The 23249-nt window shown below is 30.5% G+C and overlaps 1 protein-coding gene and 1 long non-coding RNA gene across 2 annotated transcripts in view; one reads left to right on the forward strand and one right to left on the reverse strand.

Moving 5' to 3' along the window:
* Positions 1–23249, reverse strand: part of LOC121117966 (XK-related protein 6) — a 492224-nt gene that overhangs the window by 230594 nt on the left and 238381 nt on the right. The window lies entirely within an intron of this gene.
* LOC139907613 (uncharacterized) lies at positions 18498–19502 on the forward strand. Its single transcript, XR_011784328.1, has 2 exons — positions 18498–19130; positions 19191–19502. It is a non-coding gene; the product is annotated as an uncharacterized lncRNA (long non-coding RNA).

Genomic DNA, 23249 nt, shown 5'->3' on the forward strand with positions numbered 1-23249 from the left:
TTTTGAAACTTTAAACCTAAATTCCCGCTCTCATAACACTTTTTTCACAAATGATTTAAAAAAATAATTCTTATACAGCTGATATTTCTAATAAACAATAAATATTAGTACTTAAAATTCTTATTTATCCATTTTTATCATTATCCTAAATTTTGTTCATTTTTTTTAAGGCTTCCGCTCCCACTTTTGAATTCCAAAGAATAAAGCCTAATACTTACATATGTGGCCCGTCAACATAAAAGAAGCTAAAATAATTTTCCTTAAAATTGAATGTGGATTAAATTTGTTTTCTTTGATAAATTATTGACAATTTCTTTCCACAAATTATTCTTATTACTTTGTGGCACTTTCAACTGTATTTAAAATAGCCAAAATTATTTGTTACAGTAAAATAATTAAAAAATACATGCCTTTTATATGAAATGCCATATCGGGGCCAATGTAAGTTTTTTAAATGAAATCAAAGTTTTATACAACGCGTAAAGTTTTTAGGTACATAATTTATACCACAAATCTGAGTACAAAGCCAACAATTGACAAAAATATGTCCATGTATATATAAAAGTAAAAAAAAAATATTTTCCTTAATTTTCGTTCAAGATTGTTTTTATGATGATGCAACACATCCAGAGAGCTCAAGCTATCTCTGCCTCTCCGAACAGTTATCAAATGAAAAAAATATAACCAGATTCTGAAAGCTTATTATATTCTGATTAATTTAATTCAATAAAAGTACCTCCAGCCTCAATTACGGTCTCTCTATGAGGCCGAAAACGCGAGAAGGACTCTGTCACTTTGTTCTTTAGTCATTCATGCAGTATTTTTTTTATTTGACTGATAAATTTGTCATTGTTGTTACAAGTGGTTTGGTTGGTATGTCGTTCGATCAGTCCCCAGACAAAAATATCCATTCAGATCTGTCGAGTATGGAGACCAAAAATCCATAGTCGTCAAAATTGTCTTTGAGCCTTGTGTGCCTCCTGCTGCCACTTGGCCCCCAATTTGTAACTATGTCGATCCAGGTAAGCCCAAGGGTTGAACTTGAAGCCTTGGGAAAACACATGAGGAGGCATGACGTGGTCTTTGGAACTAAACACTGTGAACACTATAACTTTGGCTAGGAACCTCGTCTGCATGACCTTTAGACCCCTCAAATTATGTCCCATGCTTGCTAACGAACGTTTCACTGTGTTCGAATTTTTTTTGTTTTGTTGCTGCCGGAGTGGATTCCAAGTCTTTTCCAAATATTTGGGACAACAAATTCGTGAATTGATTCTATTTTTTTTCAACTATTTTCTATGTGTAAACAAGTTATTTAACTAAAATAATTGCCCTAAGTCCCTGCGTTTGGCCAAGAGAGCGCGTTATAGTGGTGGCATGGATAGCTTGCGCTCCTTGTATATTATATATGTACATATAAAAATAAAATATATTTCCAATACATTCATTTTGACAAAAAGAAAGCACTATTCTAAAGTTCATCTTTATTTACACTGAATCCTACTCCGATATCAGTTTGAATAACACATAACTCTTGTGTGCTAAGACTATCATAATTAGGAGAAAGCTACTATTTACATACTCGTACCTACATTGTACATATCTTATGATCCAAACATGAAAGAAACAAAAAAAAACAAAAAAAACAATTACATAACATATGATTGAGTTATAAATAGTTTGGATTGGATACAAGTGAGAATTAAATTTTTTGATTTTATTCTACTTTGATCAAAAAGTCACCTTTATTTTCTGATTTTGAATTAAATCCACATTCTATTCTTAATTTTTTATGGATGTCCACAATGTATGTTAACATTATTAGCCATTTGATAATTTTAGTTTGTTTTTGACATATAAAAAGATTAGACGTATTTTTACATGTTTTGCAATTTTCTATATTTGAAATAAATAGAATCACAAATCAACTTAGGGGAAAATTCTAAAATATTTTTAAGAGATTATTTCTTCAGTTAAAATGCTTAATTTAGTAGAGTAAATCTTTCAAAAGTTTTTAAAGAATTTTAACCAGAATTGTTTTTTTCATTCGATTTATACAAAAAACAAACTAACAATACAAATGTTATAGACATCTTTACCAACATAATACAAAATCAATTTCAGAATCGAATACGAATTTGATTAAAATTGAGAAAATAAAGGTTTCTTTTTGATCAGACCTTGGATATGAAACCTACTTGTTCGGAAACACAATATTATTTATGCATATGAAAAACTTTCTTTATTTCTTTTATAAAATGTAGTTGCTCAACGATATGTTTATATTGATTAAAAACATATTTCTTAAAGTTTTGCTCTGACCTTTACTTAAGCAAGGAATAATCTATACATAAAACATGCAATCTTGTTTCTTCTTAATTTGTTTACCTTTAGTTGGTCGATTTTGTAGAGTAAAATATTTATAGAATAAATAAGGAGAATGTATAAAAACAATTCTATAATGAATATCTTTAAAAATAATTATTTTCTTTTCTGGATGATTTAATTATTTTATGTCATTGGAATATTGGTTAACAAAAAAAGTTTTAATTATGTGGTATGATCAGTTTTTACTTATACTAGTTTGTTTAAAACAGTGAAAGAGAGTGGCGCTCTTTTACGGTAAGATAATGTAACTCCCTAAATGATTATATTTTTATCAATAAAGTAAACTTTGTATTTCTGTTTGTTTGCGGAGGACTCATTTTAAGTGTTATTAAGCGCAGAATTGGTGCGTTTAATATCTTAGAGCTGTGTGATTACTTGATTAAAAAAATAACAATGTAGCAACGAGCATGTGTAGCTAAAGATGAACGTGTGATATTAAAAAAAGGCAAGACAAGAGGAGTAAAAAATAATTATAGAAAAGTTTTTCTGTTCACCAACGCTTTATTACTCCGAACAATGCCAAGTACTCCTAATAGTATTCAATATATAGGTATTTTACTCACATAGAAGATGCTGCGTTAATTCTTCTCATGAAGTTCATTATTATCTATTTGATATATATCTTATTGACCTTTTCTTTTCCACAGAAGCAATTAAAAATATTTTGTAAATATAGTTGTAATTTATATTAAGTTCAATTTTATAATATTCGTTAGATTTGTCCAGTCTATCTAATTTTTTCCAATGCTAAATTAAAGATATTTTCCTTCAAGTTTGATTAAATTATTAAAGTTTTATAATGACTTTTACTTATATCTCTCAAATTCAATAAACGAACAAATTTTCAATTAGTTTTGGAATTTTCAACAGGTCTTCTTTGATATGGTGGCAAAGTTAAATCCAAAGTTTATAAGCCTTTCTTTCAATTTGGAAGAAAATTAATTTGCGAAATTGTGGCTGATAAGAAAATCTCTTCGGCAGAAATTGCTGGTGTCTCACGTAACACTGCAACCAATTTAAAGAAGCACTTGGAAAGAAAACATTCTTCAGAGTTTTCTAATTTATAAGTTTTACACGACAAAAAGAGATCATTTAGTGATAAGAACATCACAATCTCAATCCCTTATGACGAATTTTTTTCATGTGGCAAAATCAATTAAAATTATTTAGATGTAAAGAATCCTTGAAATACCATTTTGCTGATCTATTTGTAAATGGAGGAGTCTTTCTTCCCACATTTGATTAATCTGGGATACGAGGACTCTTGAAACCTACGACTGATAAGATTGGAATTTCTCGAAAAACGGCGAGAGTTATGTGATGGAAAGTTATATAAGAAAGAAAACTAAGCTGATGGAAATATAAAAAGGAAATTACTTTTCATGAAGGTGGATAGTACCACACGTCACCTAAAGAATTTCCTGGTTATAAATTTTTAACTGCCTAAAGAAAATTGGGAGACGTTAGGGGATACAAGTTTATACACTTGGAATTGTTGATATAAAGGGAAACATACAATCCACAACACACGGATTATGGTGGGAAATATGATGAAATAATTTAATAAATCCAAACAACAGTTGCTGGCTGTCGTTAACGATAATGCCTCACCTATGCTAAAGAAATTTCGCTTTATAAATGAAGACATTGAAAGTGGGGTTGAAGACGACGGAGAAGATGGTGATGACTAATAATTTATTATGAGTATAGTCCCAGCATTACACCACATGCTGTGTAGCGTTCATAAACTCCAGCTTGCAGTGAAAGATGGATTGAAGCGAGGGGGGGGGGAAGAATTTCTGTCATTATAAATCCAGCTTGGAAACTTGTCAAAAATGTGAGGAACTCCAACAAAGAGGATGACGCGGAGAGATAATTAAATATTCTCGCGAAACGTTCCAAGAGAACTCGTCAAAAATTTAATCCCAACACAGGAAAAATAGCATTGAAAGATGCTATCGTCAATGTCGAGAATTGACTTCGACTCCGAGGAAAAACATCCTTTGACGCAATAAACAAAGATACACCAATGTATGCATCAGACATTCGTTAATGTGTGTACACATTAATGTCAATACCAGTGTAATCATAAGGGAGTTTCAAAACGTTTCCTTACTATAAAATTCATCTTAAGTTACCGGAGGTCATCAATGAAAGAGGATATACTTAATGACATCCCTTTCTTAAGGACAAACCGGGATATGTTAATACTTGTTAATTGTTTTTTCTAACATATATAATTTTTGAATATATATAATTGAAAGGGAAATGTTTAGTTTTCCTGTTTTTTTATCTTCTGTTTTTATGAAAATTACAACTGTATTACTTAGGTTTCTATTTTTCATATATACCTATGTATGTGGACCACTTTGAAGATTATGAGAGTGTTTTTTATCTTTTTGTTGTAGTGTTAATTAAGATTGATATAACAAACAAAAATTTTAAAATGGCATTATTTGTATTTTTCTGTGTTAAACAATGTCCAAGTAAGCATTTTTAGTCAATAATATAAGATTTTTAAATTATGTTGTTATAATCATTTTTCTTTCAACCCTCAATATGTTTCAAAGTATCAAGGATAATGGAATGAAATTCATTTTAACCACTCATCTAAATAAGATTGTATGTAGAATGTGTTCTCACAGATTCGTACCATCACAGGAAACAATACTCATCAACCCCCATTGGAATCCCTCAGAAGACTAAAAGTAATTTTAATTTGAAAAAATCATGAACTTATCTTAAGAAATCCAGCTGTTGAAGATGAGTTAAATGATGAGGATGATGGCGAAATAGTTACTAAACCAATAACAAGTAACTTCTTTTCGTCAAATATACAAGAAAATGAGCATGATGAAGATGCAATTGAATCATAGGAAACTTTAGAAGATTCTGGACTTCTTGAAGCTCGTCAAGCCGAAAAAGTAATTGCAGCAGATACAGAAGAATCATTTCAAGTTTCCAATGATTGTTCAGATCAGGGTCTGGCTTATATTGGAGGATTTTTGGCAAAAAAAAATTGCAGACCTTAATTCAAATCTAGGGAAAAAGACATGCGACTTTGGATTTTATGAAGAAAAGTCTAGCCCTTTGATTGAATTAGTCTCTAATGGAGGCCATAAAATCCCCTCGTGTGAGATTTTAAAATTTTGTCATTGTCTGGAAAAACATTTCAATGCTTTTTGATTGTAACAATGAAGGCACGATTGACAAAAACCCAAACGCATTTGAAATACTGCATAATCATCTAATTGAATTGTATCCTAACTGGCCTAAGAAGTTATTAGAGTAAATAACCTTAATAAAAAGCTTAAACTGAAGAACGCAAGTGCTAATCTGAGAAAACTTAGACAGATTCGTGAATTTACAAATTCATATTTATTATTCATGTATGTATGTAAAAAAATATGTATGCTATAATTTTTACTTATTACTATTCTTTTATTTACCTCTCTTATATTATGTAATAAAATGGCAAATTAGATAATATACATATAGCATATTAATTTAAGCTTACATACAGATTATTATTATTAATATGAAAACTAATGTTAGTCTTTTTAATTCATTAGTTTTGAAATTGATTTTATTATTCTATAACGTATCAATCAAGGCTATCGTCAAGTTTCATAACAATCGAAAAAAGTATTTACTTTTATAGATATTAATATCAATATAAGTTAAATAATTTTCCTTTTTATACTTTTTGGCATGGTTCTAAGTTTACTTTTGTGTTGTCTTACAATGAATTAAGTCTAGATTTTAAAATGATTACATTTCAATTATATAAGACAAATTGTTATGTGCCTCAACATTGACGTCATTAAATTTTCCTCCTTCTCTTGATAATGAAAAAAATACAAGTCTAGATTTTCCTTGCTGTCTCACCTTTATATAAAGTCACCTTGCTTTCAAGTATTTTTTTATCACGATAAGTTTTTAGAAAAATGCATTCCTTTAAAAACTACAATAAGTATTGATATAATATTACAAAGTTAAATGAAAACAATTAAATCCTTTTACAATAATACATGATCAAAAGAGTTAGTTTTTCGTAGTAAGAGTAAGATTTTTTTACAATTTAAAAAATAATTAATTACACAAAGCAACAAAGTGAACGTCTTGGAATGCCTACAGGCTGAAACCCACAATTATTATTGTTCCTTAAACTGTAGAACACAAAAATGACCTATAAAAATTTCAACCTCAAAAGGTTTGAATTTTAAGGCCTTTTAAAAAATCAAGTTTTAAGGATATAGCTGCGAGTCAGTGCCATATTTCGACAAGAAAAAACTATATAACTGAAAATCAAAATATATAACAAATTGATACAAACATACAGCATTTGAAAAATAAATCATTTATTAATTCATCTTGATTATAATTAATAAAAAATCTATAGAGCCACTAAAAATCGAGTAAAATGGAGGACTTTAAGTAGAAGCGAATATCTTTTTTATTTTTTCTTCCTGTGCTTTATATTCTAGTTGGAGTTATATAGTAGATCTTACATTTTAATTTTAAAAAAGTACATTCTAAAAAGGTATGATCATTTTTTTTAATTTTTTAAAATTATTTTATATGCATTTTTTTTTTAAATTGAAATGTAAGATCTATTCTATAACTTCATCTAGAATATAAAGCACTTAAAGAAAAAATATAATAGGGCAAACATGTAGAGGTTGAAATTTTTTATTATTATTTCCGTGTTAGACAGCTTAATTTACAATAATAAATGTGGGTTCGGCCTGTGCGCAAAGATGCTGTTGCATGATGTTATTAACGTTATCAAAAGACAAAAATGGAGCAGAAATCAATATTTATAATGAGAGTAATTTTAAATTTCAAGGTACATGAAAGGATTTAGATACGAATGTGCACATCATTGACTTAAATCTTCTAAAATAATTACGTCAGAGTGTTAATAATGAAGACAATGCATTTTTCTAAAATTACATATTAGATGTAAGAAGAGTTATTAGGTGTTATACAAGAAAACAAGTCATTGTGTCGACTATTGTTTGTTTTTTTTGAAAAATATTTTTGAATTAATGTATTCATATGCTAAATAGTGTAATCTAGTTTCATGAAGTAAAATTTTTCTGTATGCATACTTTACTTAAAGTCGTTTTTTTTCAGGACTGCGTAGATACATGATCTAAGAAAACTCATTTCTAAGCTCATATTAAAACATAAAAGTACATTATATAAAATAAAAAGTAATTTATGCGAATTTAATTGATAGTTAGCAACGAACGTGTGTAACTAAAGCTTAGCCAAAGAGCACTCTAGATACTAAAGTTCTCTCTAACTCATCACGTCATATTAAAAAAAAAACATCTCAAGCTGTTATTATTATTCTTTCATTCTTGTGGAGAGAACATCTAAGCATTGAGTAATTATATGTGAGTATGTTTATGAAAAACGGAGAGTAACACTGTGGATTTCTTAGTAAGTTATTATCAAATAAAAGTTGTCGGTTTGTTGACGCCTTTTAACACTGATAGAAACATAAAATCATGTAGGAATGAAGATATTGACGAAATTGCGGTGAGTGTAAAAATCCTGCCTGAGAATATGTGATAAATAATTTGGTAAATTTGAAAGACGACATCTATTCAAAGAGATAACCGTAATGTGCTCCTTGCCACTTGATTCGTTAGTATAGTTGAAATAGGGATGAATAATTAATAAAAACATTCATATCTTACTCTTATCAAACATATGTATATTAAAAAAAAATATCATTCACCGTAAATAAAAACCTATTCCCATCCCTAATAATATGGCAGAACTAAGTTATCTAGGTACGAGTAGTAACTATAAAGAAAGATGAGACAGAATTTTTGAAATAATATCAAAAACATGTATCTAAATTACGTTTAGTCATTCATACACAAAATGACAAGGCATTGAACTTTTATACAGCGGAAACTGTATTATTTATCTACAAAAATATAATACCCAATAAAGACGCAAGTAAAAAAATTAATATAGGGCAGTAAGGAGTTATAAACTTATAATTACTCAAGGTGATACGTCGTTTTCAATTGATATGCTAGATTATTTCCTTAGACTTCCTTTAGGTAAAAGTAACTCAAGAAATTATAATTCATTTTTTTAAAGCCAATGTTGAAGAAAAAATAAAATAGTTCAATGCTTGTTAGTGGTGTGCTGGTAAATACAAACTCCTCTCACCATCTTTCATTCATCCTCGTCACCAGATGTTGTGCTATAATGATGTAATATAACACAACATTAGTAGAAGAACCAGGATGGCCGAGACAATAAGAGAGAGAGAGAGTAGTGTATGAGAGTTAAAGTAATAGTACAACATATAATAATAGGATTTGGATAAAGTATTTTCGGCTTATATTTCAATGCTTTATAAGAAGTGTTAAAATAATCCGATTTAAGTCAAATAGGCCCTGTTTTGTCAAATATCTTGTTTCCAACGAGAATCCAACTTCATAATGCTCTTTTCGTAGAAGCCCTTGTTCTTATTGGCAAAAAGCCTGCACAACTAATTTTCACAGCCTCTATTGAGGCCCCCAAGCGCGTTGGTGGTAGACAAGAACAGATGGTAGTCACTTGTTGCCAGGTCCTGTCTGTAGGGTGGGTGCATAAGAACTTCCTTTTCAAGCTCAAGGAGCTCAAAGATTTGTGCGGTTTGGTGTTATCTTGATGATACCCTATTGTCTCGTATTTACAAATGCTAGTTGCTTCTGTTCAATCCAAGCTTCATACAGTCTAGCTGTTCACAGTAAAGGACATAATTGAGCCGAAAAAAATGCTCGAACCAAAATATCAAATGACATTGAGCCTTTTTCAGGAAAGGTTGAGCGATATATAAGAAGGATAACATTGTGAGGGCTGATAAATTAACTAGGATTGGATGGAATGGACAGTGTATGTAAATATCCAGCACTAATGATAAATTCAATCATACATATTCTTAAAAATTAGAGATAGTATAGAGAAATAAATACATAAGGACAACAAAGGGATATCAATTGGCAGTTAAACATAGTAAGGCATTTAGATTAAAAAATTTAGTCTGCATTAATGAACTTCAGCTATGTCAAAGAATACAAACAAAGATACTATAGTAATATCCTGAGATACAAGTTCCACAACAAATGAAGTTTAATTCAGAATTTAATTTGGTTCTGAATCGAAATGACACTCTAAAAACATGATTTTTATCTAAATGCTAAACCTATGTTGCTTGCAAGTTTAATTGTCTGTTTACACTTATACGGCTTAAATAACAATAATAAATGTAGATTTCAGGTGGTAGGCCAAAATAATTTTGCATATAATTATTAATGTAAGAAAAATAATAAAATTTGACGTCATATTATACGCTTTTGTCAGATGATATATTTTTTCAATCATTCACGATTCTATTTGGCTCTACGTATTTCATTCTCTATGGGCATCAGAAAATCTGGAATCAGACAATTGATTAACTTTTTCATGTGTCATATTCATATGTACGAATGAAAAAAAAGGCAAAAAAAGTTAAAAGAAAACGACTGTGCCACTGCTATCATATTTCATCTACCTATGTATACTTTTAATTACCTGAATATGTAAAAATATCCCGTGGGATGTTTACAAGTATCCCTTCCTGTTTCCTTGAAGAAATATAATTTCTTTTAATAGGTTATATGTACAGGGTTCGGAAGCAAAACGTGGACTGAATGACTGATTTTTAGAAAAATGTCAATAATTTTATTTTTTTAAATTTTTTCTAACAAAACTTTGAGACATAACCTTTGTGAACATGTTCACTAATATGGCCGACCTCAGCAGCAATTACAGCCTCCACACGGATGCAGAAAGTCTTGCAGGAGTTCATGATGAGCTTCTCAGACAAGTTGTTCCACTCCTTCACAATGGCAACCTTCAGGGAGTCCACGTTAAGGTGAGATATTTCATTAGTCTCCCTCTCCAAAGTGCCCCACACAGCAAAGGCTTCAAATCCGGCAAAGATGATGGCCACATGGCCTTGGGCCAAAAATCACCCCTGACGTCAGCCCAGAACTTCTGGCATTTGGCCAATATGTGTGAGGGCGCGCAATCTTGGGTCCACACATAGTTGTCCTCTGGATAGGTGGTCTTGATCCATTGCAGTATGGATCCACGGTGAAAGAGGAATTTTTTACAGTGGATCTATTTGCCTTGATCCACGCACGAACTTTCTTGCACCTCTGCAGTCTCCTTTCCTTCATAGTGTCCGTCAACAGGTGGTGTGGGGTCCTTGTTTTAGATGACAACCCCAAGTCCTCCTTCACAGCCCTTCTAATTGTTCCTCGTTCACGTCAAACTCGTTAGAGAGGCGATTCTTGGATTTTTAGGGTCGTCCTTGATCTTTTTCTTCAGGCCCCCAGAAACTCAGAATCCATTTTCAAGTTGTGTATCCCACTTCCTTCTTTCCTTGAGAAGTCTTTTTCATCTTGGCCGGCTTGAAAATGAGGCTCCTAGAGTACTTCACAATGCCCATAATCTCTGCCACCTCAATTTTAGCCTCCAGAAGGTCTGAGATACTCTGACTTTTTGCTTCTTGCTCACTCATGATGAAAGATTTGAGACAGGTAAGGAAATTGTATGGAAAAAATACAAAAAAAAAAAAAAAATCTCTGACGAGAAGATTTTCACCTGGGACCAGGTTTACAACTGTCGGAACGACCGTTGGCTTTTTTTAAGGCTGGGGAAAAAATCGGTCAGGAGGCCTTCTATAAGGTGCTGAGGTTCACCATACTGTCATGGATCAAGACCCCCTATCCAGAGGACAACTATGTGTGCACCCAAGATGGTGCACTCTCACCCACATCGGCCAAATTTATGGAAATGAATGACTTATGCAGAAAGGACAGGAGATTCGGAATATGGAGAAAAAAATCACAAAACATCTCTAATTTAATTATATAATTAGAATTAATTAACAGTCCAGGTTTTGTTTCTGAACCTTGTAAATGTTTAACATACAAGAGTGACGCTATGTCAAGCCCAAACATTCTCACAATTAAATATTTCTTTATATTCGAAATTTATAATACAATACAGATTTTTGGAGTATCTTAATTTGCACGAAAAATATAATTTTTCATATAATTCCATACATAAAAATAATTGCACTAGTCGACAATTTTTTTACTCTTGGATTGAAATAATGTTTTCTTGATAGTTACAGCAATAAAATAAAAATAACCTTTATTGTCCAACATTTCTTTTTTTGGGAACTGTAGTAGAAAACATTTTACATAACATATCGGTGAATAAATCCCGGCCCTAACTACCAGATGGTGCCACTAAACAAAAAATATTTTTTGGAAGTACAAACACTCAAAGGTTAGTGTCAAAATTTCATGACGTTTGGCTTATTATTTATCGAGTTACAGTGGTTTAAGTGACGCTACATTTGTGATTCTTAAAAACGGTGGATTCAAAGCAATTTTGTGTGTTGATTTATAATGCTTTTTGATGGGGAAAAACACCGTTTAAGCCCAAGCTTGGCTAAAAAAATGTTATCTGGACTCTACCCCCATCGAAAACGATGGTTTGCTTTTTTCAAACGTTGTCGTACGGACACCGATGATGCTGAACGCCCTGGTTGGTCAGATGGGGCGATTATTCCAGAAAAACCCCCCTGAAAATCATAATGGGCAATCGCAAAGTGAAGTTGGAAGAGATAGCTGACACTTTGAAGTTATGTCCAAGAAGATAAAGACCCTTAATGAGGTGATTAATGAAATATGTGAAATAAATTGTTTTGATTAATTCAATCCTTTAACCTTTTAATCCTAAGTGACGTTTTGGAAATTTATCCTTTTCTTTTTTTAAGCAAAAGCCAAAGTTAATACGGTGTTTAATCAATATATTGTAACATTTTATTAACAACGTAGATACATAAACTAATCAGGGGATGATTTAGATCTAGGAATGAGTGATAAAATATTTTTTGAGGAGAGTAGGATTGAGATTTTGCTGTATAACAGGGATGTACACTCATTTTTTACTTTACCTATTTAACAGTTTGGTCTAAATAGTGCTTCATAGGGTGTTACAATCCATTAAAATGTTACTATGATAATTATAAATTTGTAATTAACTGATTTTGTTACATGTTGAATTCTATTGTAATAACTGTTTTTACACTGTTCAATTTTTGTATTTTGATACTATGAGTCTTAAATAAAAAAATTGGTTTTAATATTTTTAAATATCTAGTAAATTTTATTCAAAATTTATATTCCTCAAATTTTGTCTTCATCTCACAGTACTAGCCTATAGATATATATGGGTGACTTATAATCTATTAATTTAATGCAATTACAATAGTACTCCATATCAATATATACCTTCAAAACTTGAAAAAACTGTAAACAATTTTCATATAAAAAATATACAGTGATTTTTAGTTTTAGTACGAGAGTTATAAGCAAGAAATAATACGGTTGTTTTTAACATAAAGCATGAATTTAATGATGGTTAGTACAACTGTGTCGCATGTCAAAACAAAACTTAGTTTGAATGAATTAAGACCGCACTGACTGTATTTACCTTTCCCAACAGAACAATTAGCCTATCCCAGACGGTCGGACAAGTGTTAATGTAAAGTGCTGCCAAACAAACCCTCCATCCAAATAATTTTCTGAGATCCAAACTATCCCCTTATGTAGAAGTCTATGTTCAATTTTAAACCTATCCAACGTTTTGGTAATTCTCTCATTCAAATCATCCCTCCCAAGGTACTGTAATCTTTTCATTCATTCCACAACTTTCATTATATACCGTCTCCCTGAACTTATCCTCGATGGTTATACTGTTTTGAGTTTCTCAATCTCTGCAATCTGCTTTTGCAAAATAAATTATTCTTTGCCAATGACATTCTCACTTCTCCGTTTTATATTTGACTAAAGCAAGCTGCACCTATATCAAAAGATTGAAACTTCAACAATCACAAAAATGTCATTTTCTATTACGTGTGATTATTATAAAGGGTTTTAAAATAGCAAAAATCCAAAGGGTAAATTTCATAGAATCATTATATACATATAAATGTTATCATACAAATAACATTAGATCAAACAAATCATAACTTTTAAACTTAATATTTCTTCACATTTGGCGAAGAAATTTAATTTTGTGCAGTGAATATGCTCAAAGTGGAGATCAATATGCAGCTGACACTTTTGTAAGCCAATGAGAAAGGGGAAATAGACGACGACGCCTAGTATAAAGTTCATATTCACTCTTTTCCTTCAGTCCTTTCATTTAATAGGAAACCTTTGATCACGCTACCCCTTTAGACTGGGGGATGTATTGGGAGATTCTATATAAAATTAGTATTAATCCTCTGATAGTAAAGTACATTTTATTGATGACAGCTTAAAGAAAAGTAAAATTTATACTCTTCAAAGAAAAGAGTTTGAAGAAAAGGAGCATAGGAAAAGAGCTTTCTTTAAATAGAACACAATTATTTATTTACATCTTTTTCTTTGTGTCTTTATACAGTACATATAAGCAATGTATTGAATCCCTCTTATGTGCTCCTTCCTGTGTAGACGAGAGTATGTAAGTCTGCTTCGTCTTGCTTTACACTTTAAAAATACATACATACATATACCATACATTTGTAAAAAAGAAAGCACAGCAGAAGAGAATGAAAGAGAGAATAATTCCTGATTTTTCTTATCGTCTTACTCTTATGTTAAAAGAATGAAACAATAAAGTTATATGTATAATAAGGATGGTTTTTTTTTTTAAACGGCTAGACACCAGGCCTGTGACTACAGTTGTTGTCAAGACCGTATTTTTTCGACAAAAATGAAATTATGTTGTCATAATTTCAAATTAATCTTATTCATTATTTTCGGTTTTTTTTTAAAATTTGTCCTTTCTAAAAAAACGGTCATTCTAAATACTTTAAAAAAATTGTGAAAGTTTTGCAACGAGAGTGTGTATCTAAAGTTGAACTCTATATTGTTTAAAAAGAAAAGAAAGAGAAGTACATATCTATATTATTAAAGTAAAGTTTGTTTGTCTTTTTTCTGTTTCTCAACGTTTATAACTATGTGCAATACCGGGTACTCCACCGAATATATATATATATATCTGAAATATTTAAGTTTCAAAATGAAATTGAGTAGGCAGTATAATAATTATGGAATAGCATGAATAAGCACAAAATATATTGTATAAATGACGAGTCACAAATTTAACCAACTTGTGTTCACGTGTAAAATTTTGTACTCTGAGATGCACTAACTTTTTACTAATAGAGAATAAAAAACACTTGTTACTTCTCGATTATAAGTACGAGTACATAAGTGCTTTCTACTTATAACATATGCTTACTTTAAGTACTATTTATATTAGTTGTTGTTATTTCCAATATATACAGCATATACATAATAAATGGGAGGCAATACTTTGCATAGGTACATACAGTATTAACCGGCATATATTTGCACTACCTGTGGATTTTTTCCATTCGAATCATATCTATGTCCAAATTTTTATTTTAGCGTGTCTAGTACGGTGTCCCCTTTTTAGGGTGATTTATTTATTCAATTTTCTGTTGTAAATTGATAAAGAAGCTATGTATAAAAAGTTTTGGTCTTCAAAATACGTTTTTCTGACCTCTAAGGCCATTTGAATATGACTTTTTTTACGACATTCTATATTTGAAAAGGGATTCAGCGATTTCAAATTTAAAGTTTGCTTGTCTTGCCCAGTAATTCAAAATTATTATAAATATTTTATCACACTTGTTTCAAGGTTAAATATTATGTAAAACTCCTCCAATGTTTTTTTTTTCCCTTCCTTGACCTTAGGGCTTACAAAATATACCGTACCATTTTTAAGAGGACATAATTAACTTTTTGACTTTTTGTCTAGTTAAAAAAGGTCCAAAAGACATCCTTTTGGCGCTTGCACCCAAAGAGTTATATATATATATATACTATATTTAAAAGAACACATTCCCACAAGAAATGGTTAGTAATTTCTGTTAAAAGGCAAAAAGGGCATGTTTTTATAACGTTTAATTCCAACTTCCAGGGTATCGGATAACTTACAATATTTAAAAAAATTCTGCCGAAGTAAGAAGTTTACCATTAAAAACTCTTATAACTTTATACAATTTTTTGTTGATTTTTTTCATTTAAGATATTTTATATCGTCGACCGCCAGAACGTCGACTAACAAAATGACAAGGAAATATTAGAATTCTAAATATGAAAAACAGTTTCTGCGATATTGTTTTGCCACCTTTTTCAGTTTTGGTAATTGCTTAAATAGTGGCAGTGGGTTTCATCCTATTTTGGGACACAGTGGGACCTGAAAAGAGTACCAACTTTTAAATTGTATATGGTGGTTGGAAGGGGCACTTACTAGTAGTTTATATAGGAGTGGTGGTGGCGGGGGTATGTTTCAGGAAAGAAATGTCTGAATAGGATATATTGCAACACCATTGGGAGGAGCTCCTTATTTTATATTCTACGGTCGACGTTTTGTTGGTCAAAAATTTTTCCACGCAGTTTTATTGTGTTTGTAGCCATTCTTTTGGAAAAAAAATGTTTGTATGGACTTACAACTTCTGTTTTTGCTACATTCATTTCAAGGCCAAAGTTTAGTGAGTATATTTTCAAAACTTTGTCACATTTTAATAGATTTTAACTTGTTGAAGGGGAGTGCTCGCAAAAGTTTAAGTCAAGTCATCTGCATTACATAAAAATTTTAACCGATAAGTTGAAGATTGAAAAACAATGACTTTGTCATTTTGGTGGATATATTATATTAAAACAAAAAAAAGTATTGAACGGGCCAAAATAAGCCTTTTTGAGTTCCATATTGGAACCACATTTGAGTTTTGGATAGAATAAGACCAATTATTCGAATAATATAGTCTCCAAAAAGGACGCAGGTTATCTAGAATATCTATTAGGTTTTGGAATTAAAACAAAAGAAAGATAGTATTCTCCCCAATAGCTGTTTCATTATTTCAACATCGATATGGTTTTTAGTAGTATAGTTGTCTATCGATATATATTTAAGTCGCGTTTTTCTATTCTGTTGTTGTATAGATTAAAGTCTTAAGTTTGAAAAGTCCTCCAATGTTGTTAAGTGAGAATTTTACTCTGTACTGTGAGTTTTTTTTATTGACATAAGGTCAAGTTTAATTTTTTTTCTTCTTTTATAGACACTTAAGGAATGTTCTCTAAAGTATTTAGAAGGAAAAAAAAATCAAGCTAGGAAGAGTTTGGATTACATTTCTATTTTGTATGAGTTATTGTCAATTTCTATCTACAAATTATTCTTATTAAATCTTTGGAGCTGCCGCAAATTGCACTTTAAGTAGTCAAAACTAATCGTCGCAATAAATGAATGAAAAATTAATAGATTTTATTTGAATGACAATAAGAGTTTCTTTTATCTTATAAAGGTTGTAAAATATTTTTGGGTTTCTTAACTGACCCAACAATTTTGAATACAATGCATATAAAAGACTCAAACATGTTCATGAAATTTTGGGTTGTGTGTACATGAATATGAAGTACAAAAATAAATTGGGACTCTCTCCTGTTCTTGATTTCGTTAAAGATTGTTTTTATGTCGACCCCATATGCAAAATAAAAGAGGCCTACTTTGAATATCCATTTTCTTTGAAACATATACCTACCTATTAAAATAAAGTGAATTTGTCTTTTGTTTTATTGTTGCAATAAATTGCCTTGTAATGGATTGTCCATTACACAAATTACCAAAGTTCTCTTTGCCCATTTGTTGATTAATTTAATACATATATCTCTGACATGTAATGTCTAAATTATAATTGACAGATAGGGGATTAGGAAGAGGAAATATTTTGTTTCATTCTACCTACCTAGCTTTGCCTTTACCCTTAACTACCATAAAGAACTTATCTTCTTTATTTTCATATAGGTACTTATTTCTAATAATTGACAAATTAAAAAGTTCTGAGGGTTTTTCAGTTTATTTTGAACACAGTTAGGAGATACGTTTTCACGTTAAAGCAAAGAGTCGCAAACATCAATTCGATCCGAAAGGTTCTTATGGCACCCATAGCTCGAGCTTCTTCTTAAGACCAGCCATATGCAAATGGCTCCAAACGGTTTTATGGCTAATATTCAGTTCCCCGGCAACGGAATAAGTGCTCACATGCCGGCCCAACTCGACGATTTACATTATTTTATTGAAATTTTCGATGATTGGCCTACCAGAGCGTGGCTCATCTTCGACGTCTATATTACCCGAATGGAATCGATGAAACCCCCACTCTCCACTCTGCTGTTGCATTCGATACTGTATTGTGTACATAAATATCACAAATATTTTGGGGCTCCTACTCTGGCTTTTCACGTAGGTCATAGTGATACTGAAGAATGTATTGAATTTTCTCCTTTTTTTAAATACCATTTTGGAACGCTGTTACATAAAACTGGCTTGACCAGACACAAAAATGTAAATGAACAATTTAAAAGTTTACATTTAAACTTTATGCATAATTTTATCTTCTTTTTTATGCAATATATTAATCATGATATATAATTTATTACATCTAGCTTAAAATGTTCAAAACTTTGTACTTAACATAATATCATTAGATTTTTACATCATTTTCATTTTCTGGAAAAGAATATGTATTTGTTCTTATACTAAAAACTTTATCTGTTGATATTTCAAATATCTATCCCCATCAAAAGATGCTGAATGTCTAGGGTTTGTATGCAAGGGCGGTAATACGGAGGGACTGGGTTGAACCAGCATTATTATTAGAGTCTGGAAAAATGGTATGTCACTAAAAAAATTTGGATTAAATTTGGAAACTCTAAAATATCGAATCAAAATTTGATAAAATTGATGATTTTATCCTATACTCATTTTCGACTAATTATTTTTATACATATTCAATGAGAGGGATGCAACAATAGAGATGCAAGTTCGTACATCTTTAAAGTTTTATCATGAATAAACATTAAACACACTTTACACTTGTATGATCAAACACCTTTTAAATGCATTTATTTTTGATTGAATAGTACACACTACACAGTTCCATGAGATAAAAACTCAAATATTGCACTACTTCTAGACAAGGCATTATCTCACTAAAACAAAAATATAAACATTATTTTGTTTTCAGCCGTCAATTGACTTCTTCTTTTTCCCTTCTTCATTGTTCTGAACGTTGATTGGTTGAATTTGAATTAGCTTTTGTTCAGGTGCTGCGAAACACTTCCCTCAATCCTTTTACTAAAAGTGTGAAATGTTTGATCTGTGAAAAGTACGGGCTGGAACTCAGAGCTTTGGTTTGGCTAGTAGCAATTTTTTCGACAAACAAAGAAAAACTAAAGATTGAATTTATTTAAAAATTTACTCTTCCCTTTTCGACCAAGGCTGGATGAGTATGTACTCCGGTCAATAGATACTTCAGAAGCCTATTCTAATTAGTGGGAAATTACAGGTGCATTAAGGGATTATGGAACTATCTTTTCATCATAGGGTTATACCTTTGCCTCCATGTCATACTTGTTCTTTCTATCTCGAAATTGGAGACAGTGACAGCAGATAATTGAAATTCTATTATCTCGACCTTTTAATATTAAGGAAATTACTTCGTAAAGCGAAGAATATATTATAGTAGTAGGGGGGGGGGGAGCGCAGGGATCTCGACTAAATCCATCACAATTTCTCGAATAAGTTTCCATGTAGGATTAGACAATCATTGGTGTTTGTACTGTATATTTATAGTAATTTTCTGTTTCAAGAGTTAATGGATTTGATGATATAAAAGTTTGTCTATGAGATACCTATTACGTTCATCCTGTGGTTCTTAATAGATATAAGAAAAAGTCTAAGTGCTTCACTCAATGAGATGTGCTCTCCTTCGGCATCATCCCTCAGTCTACGAATCATCTCCGAGTACGCCTCCACCACGGAGTATGTATTAAGAGACAAACTCACGACCATCTACACATCTACCTCTTATTTATTTAAATGATCCTCTTAAGTGTTAATTGTCCAAATATGTCGAAAATAAAATAAAATAAAAAGTGCAAGTACGCAGTGAAGCTAAAAAAGTTATACAATTTATCCTCTTTATTTTCCACTATGTTAGTTATAGATTCCTCATGTGTTTTAAATTTAAGTTTTTTAAATTTGAGATCCACAAATATGCCTTTTTCTTTTCTTTTATTATATGAAGCATTGAGCTTCTGCTATACTCGCTTGTTGCTATGCCTAATCTAAAATCACATGCTTTATTTAATATATATATTATTATTATTATGTACTCGTAATGTTCTTTGAAAATTAATTTTCAAAATGGGAAAAAGATTATTTTTTTATCGTCTTATTTATAATAAACTATTTTCATAAAAAGTAAACATAAATTGCCTTACTTACTCTATGTAAATAGTGTACAAACAGGCTCTGAATGATCTTTTTAACTAAAAATTTGTATTTTTTTGTAAAAGTTCACGCCTCTACCTTTAGAGATACAATAAGGAATTAGAAAAATAATGGATAGATATTTCTTGACTGAGTATGAATTGAAAAAACTAATTGTAATTTTAAATGTTATGCATTGTGGTGTGATGATTCCACATTCATTATTTTCATGCCAGTGACGTCAAATAGTCATTTTTAAGACCAGAATTAAACTTTACTTTTGTTAGCTGCAGGTTTTTTGCTTCTTTTCCTTGTATCAATGTTTTGAATATTTGATTGGCTGTGCAAAAATTAGCTCTTTCTCAGCTGTGAACCATTCTCACTTTATTGTTAACTAGCAGTAATACCTTCATTGGCCATAGTTATTATACGTGGTGAACAGACAAACTTTGCTTATAAAATATGGAAGATAAATACCCAAGAAATCTTCAAAGTCACTAGTCGTTTTTCATGAGCACTCTCACACATAGTTACTCCTAAAATAATATGATATTATAGCTAATAAGCCAGGGAGTACTTTATTGTATATATGGCTACCATAGCTACACAATCTGGATGCTACATGAAAATCGCCTGCAAGATTTAACAATATGTATAGATTGTCATTTTTTAGATCAAAAATCTGTATAGGGCATAGATCAAGGAGCACAATTTACAGTGCCCTCAGTGTATACACTAAATGCTACATGCAAAACGCTTGCAAGATTCCATTAATACGACTAAATTGTTATTTCTTAGATCAAAAATATGAATATGATAAACATCAGGGAGTACTATATACACTCGATGTTTTGATGCAAAACACATGCAAGATTTAATTAAAAAGACTAAACTGTTATTTTTCTTATCAAAAATAACTATATCCACAAATACGCTCATTATTTTTTATTCTCCAGATGGCTCTTAAGTTTACTTTTTAGATACTTTTTCACGACAATTTGCAAGATATTTAGCAAAAGTTGAAGCAAAAGTTGATATAATTATAATTACCAAGCAGTGAAGACTTAGTTTTATCGACAAAGATTAATAATTCTGTAGTTGTGAAGAATTATCCAGGATCTAACAACTGATTTTGTGTCTTCTTTCTCTTTCCTTTTGGCTAAAAGATTACAAAATACAATAGAGGTAACGGCATATCCACTGTTTGTTTAATTCATTGCATATATATGGTTTAATGCAATATAAACAGAGGAAAAAAAGTCATTATACGGCAAGTACAAATCCTTCAGTATTTAAATAGAGTTTAGTTCGAGTCTTCAGATTTATTTTGAGCTTATTTCAAGTCCATAATCATAATAAATATGTCTTACGAGTCTTAGCTATCGACCCCCAGTCAAATCTCGAAATCTGTAATCATGGGATGAAGTCGAGTGACAATTTTTCAAAGTAGGAATTCAAATCCATGTCATCATACATAATCATCAAACTCGAATGGAAAAATACAACATTTTCCTGGGAATTTATCAATAAATATATACCTACTTGTTCATACTTAAAGGAGCAATGTCTATCGATTAAGGCTTGTTAGATCGTGTGAAGTTACCTTGAATAAATCCAAGAGTAAATATATCCCTATCAAAACGTAATATACAAAGAGAAGATAAATCAATTAATTATCAAATTATATTTATTTCTACTTCTAAAATTACCTAGATAGATTAAGAAAGTTAAGCAGTATAAATGAGAAAGGAATATAATAATATATATCCATCTTTATAAGATGAAAGTAAGTACTCGTCGAGCTATAACATTGATTTTTTTTTTAAAGTAAATAAGATTATGAAATATGTATTCAGATATTATTATTTAAAATGTAAATATTTATGTTATAATATTAGAAATTAAATCTATCATCATGTACGTCATCATTGTCTTACTTTTTTTGTGCTTGTTCAAGGAAACATTTATTTACTTTCTAAAAAAGAATCATTTTAAGGAACTACAGCCCAAATGTTGTCAAAGTTTTTTAACTAATACATCATAATTTTAATAAAATTGTGGATTCAGTATTTGAATACCTATTTTGACAAAGTTAAAAAAAAAATCATTATCCTCCTAACAATGTAAAAAATATTAGTACAGGAATCGATATAGACTGTCCCGTTTCGGGATTAATATCCCTTCACCTGGTAAAGGCAATTGAGTTTTGCGGTTTCCCTGTTTTATCAAAGGCAAGATTATTCCGTTTTGTTTAACAACTATTACTTTAATTAGGGGGGCTATATTATGCTAGTTAAAACAAAGTAATCACAAACCATTGAGAACAGCTTAAAGCCCTCAAAGTAATTAAAAACAAGGTTAACAATATTATTTAATAGTAAATCAAAAACTATAAAAATTATTAAATACAATTTTTGAATCATGGTGTCATATTTGGGACGGTACAAAAGGCATAAAAATTTGACCCCAAAATCCCATTAAAATGATCGATGCCATACCAAAAATAGCCTTAATGACCTCAAACTTTGGCAAAGTCTTTTTTTATTATCCTTTAGGCAATATGATTTTGTGAGGGATGAAAAAAAGATTAACCTGACAGCGCGGTAGTATAGTGAATAATATTTTGATTTCCAAAAAGACACTAGGGAGAGTGGGTAATATTTTAGAATGAGTCAATTTAAGATTTATGCATTATTGATTCATGTTTTTGTTTCAATTTAAAAATATATTTTGTAACATGTTTTTTTTTAGAAAATATATTTTTGATTTTAATGTTTTGTTTTTTAAAGAAAACATTTTTGATTTTTTTCCTTTCTTCAATATAAACTTTATTATCTATTTAAGTAAGTCTATTTTTAATATGTGGCATTTGTTCTCCATATAACCGGGTGTTTGTTCTTGGCTACCCCAGGTAGGATGCAAAAAAAGAAATGTCGAGGGAAAAAACGGTTCGTCACCCTTTCATAGATCAAAGTTATGATTGTAATCAGTTATAAGTACTTTAATATGTAAAAATCTCTCCATGATTATTACCTAGTAAGCCACACACGCCATTATCCTAATTTGGCTTTTATTTCCTTGTCAGCTCTCCACTTGTGTTGTCTCATATTTGTGTTCTGAACGTTTATTTGATTTATTTAAACCAAATCTTGTAAGCTATCTTTATAAAAAAGAATAATGCTATTCAACAAATCACCCTCTTGTGTCCTGATATCAAAATAGGTTTTTTAGAAGAATTTTCCCCCTGACTCCAAAACATGGGTATAAATTTTCTCTATCAGGCTCAAATTCTTTAAGTAAAGGCCATTGTGTTTGATATTTTTAAAATTTAAAGCTCGTTATTCGTTTTTATGATAAACATAGAAAAGTATATGAATATATTTCAAGGCCTCATTTTAATAGACTCCAAAACTACTTTTATATTGTGCTTAAGTTCA

Source organism: Lepeophtheirus salmonis, chromosome 1 (assembly GCF_016086655.4).
Source record: "Lepeophtheirus salmonis chromosome 1, UVic_Lsal_1.4, whole genome shotgun sequence".
Lineage (NCBI taxonomy): Eukaryota > Metazoa > Arthropoda > Copepoda > Siphonostomatoida > Caligidae > Lepeophtheirus > Lepeophtheirus salmonis.